The sequence below is a fragment of the Ceratina calcarata genome, unplaced genomic scaffold, assembly GCF_001652005.2.
Source record: "Ceratina calcarata isolate Rehan_Ccalc_2016 unplaced genomic scaffold, ASM165200v1 scaffold363.2, whole genome shotgun sequence".
NCBI lineage: Eukaryota > Metazoa > Arthropoda > Insecta > Hymenoptera > Apidae > Ceratina > Ceratina calcarata.
The window spans coordinates 228,249-230,474 of record NW_017159356.1 but is presented as its reverse complement, the minus strand read 5'-3'; the positions used below and the strand labels follow the sequence as shown (position 1 = coordinate 230,474).

The 2,226-nt window shown below is 39.1% G+C and overlaps 1 protein-coding gene across 8 annotated transcripts in view; it reads left to right on the top strand.

Moving 5' to 3' along the window:
• Positions 1-2,226, top strand: part of Mp (collagen XV/XVIII-type protein multiplexin) — a 224,789-nt gene that overhangs the window by 35,608 nt on the left and 186,955 nt on the right. The window contains exon 1 of one of the 8 annotated variants that reach the window (XM_026814043.1): positions 97-323. The exons of the other annotated variants lie outside the window; for them this stretch is intronic. The gene's annotated coding sequence lies outside the window, so the exon portion shown is untranslated. Of the gene's footprint in view, positions 1-96; positions 324-2,226 lie in introns of those variants that run through there. 8 annotated transcript variants of the gene reach the window in all.

Below are 2,226 nucleotides of genomic sequence, written 5' to 3'. Positions count from 1 at the left end.
GCGTGGGAGGAGGGAAAGTGGACGGGCAGTACTCGCCACGGTGTTGATGCTCGCTGTCCGCTGCCGATTGCCCTTCATACCTTACAGTCATCTTATTGTCTCGGACGGGGACGGTCGCAAAATCGCAGAAAGTGCGTTGTAGTGTAAGCGCGAACATACGATCGTCCTGATACGAGTACGTAGCTTTTTGGACAAAGTAACGAAGTAGTGAAATTGTGATAAAATTAGACAATTGTCATCCAAGGAAGTGAAAGAGTGAATCGTTTGGAGAGATAACAGTCGAACAGCGACAAGATGGGTAGATTCCGAATCTTATAAACCAGGTTAGTTTTAGTATATCTTAGTATTACGGTCCGAATTTATGGTCGTTTTTATGGCAGTTCTCAGTACTCAGTTCTCAACTGCTTGTTGCATATTTATGTGTTTCGTGATACAAGCGTCTACAGTCATTGTGGTACGTTTATTCACTTCAATAAAATTTAAAAAAGTCTTAATCAATAATGGAATAAAACTCGATTTTCATCAATCATGTATCATGCAACAAACAGTTGAGAACTGAGAAATGACTATAAATTCCAGTCTACATTTTGTAAAATGAAATGCTTTATGCAGTGTCTCAATTTGAATGGGTCTGTGATGAAATTAGCTGCCTGTTAAATACAATTTCACGTAATCTAATCTTTTTACATTATTCACGATCGTTTATCTCCTGTAGTTCAAGTGTCTCAATATTAACTCCGGATTAAATATGCAGTAAAGCATAAGGACAGTTGGGAATTGGGAAGAAGTAAAAAGATGTGAGCTTGAAAGGGAATTGATGTGTTTACATGGGGAAGGTTCCTGTATACGTAAACTAGAGGATGTTGGGCTAATTCCGTGATTAAATATTACATACCCTCGAGCGAGGCTTCCATATCCTGTCTGAATTCCCTTGGCTTGGTTTCTCACCACTCGCCTAATTTCTGCATTAACCTTGGTTCGTCCACTGTTTTCACAAGAAAATTCTTATATGCACTATTCGTTGCACATTTTCTTACGTAGCACGTATTTACATAATATCGTATATACATAATTTTATATATTTGTTTAAAGATAGCAAGTAAAAAATACGAGAACAAAAGCTTGAGAGATGAATGGTTCTCAGAATTCCTTTTAATACATCACTATCAGGAATTTGATGTGTTATCAAAAGGTAGACGTGGAACTTCTCCTCCGGGAGGAAAAAGAAATTCTTGTTAGGACAATGGGGCGGTTTCGCGCTCGGAAACTTTTCCTTGGAAAATTATTCTGCGGTAGATAAAACTGATTTTGCGCGCGAAATGATGTAGCCGAAGTCCCGGGCTGTCTTGTAAGAACCGGCAGCTACCGCGGTTCGGCATCGCGATAAGAGGAAGTTATCGGAACTTCTTGAAAATTATGATGGAGACCGGAACCGTAATGGGAATATTAACCCTCGAACTTCGCTAATGAATCGCAACGAATTCCTCCATCGTGTCGAATCAAATTATTTCAGATGTAGTAGTCATTATCTTGGTTATCGCACGAAGAGAGTGAGAAATCACGCAGTTAGCCATCAGAGTTATTAACAAAAATTTGCTATTTATGAACGTTTTCATAACGCTCCTGATTAAAAAATAATTACGCGAAGTATTCGTGAGAGCTAATATAAATGCAAACGCGAATGGCGATTGTTTTGTTTATTGAACTATTGAATTAAACATGAAGAGATTCCGTGGTTCATTATTTTATCATTATGTTAACCGCGCAATTCGGAACGATTGTGGCCGTGCGATAAAACATGATTCGAAACCGCGTATATTAGATTCGTTCGCACAAAGGGCACAAAAGTCCGGTAGACAATGCGATTATATCGGGCGCGACCTCTCCGCGAAAACCATTGTATTCAACGATTGTACGCGACTTTGTTCTCGGCGTTCGCCGCGCTGACTAAACTGATCTCTTTTTAACGCGGCTGACCCACACGCGCCGCTTCCACTGTCCGGCCATTATCTCCGATTCTACTTCGTCTGATTATTCATATCTCTATTGTGTTCTTCACTGGATGAACTGCTTTCGCAAGGAGTCGTATTCATTATTTTTATTACCTTCAGTTAACGCAGCTGCTTAACATATCGAGTGTGTTATTGCAATAATATTTCTTATTATTTCATGGATCGAAATATTCACGTTCGATACACAGAAATTGTTAACATTAATAATAAATAA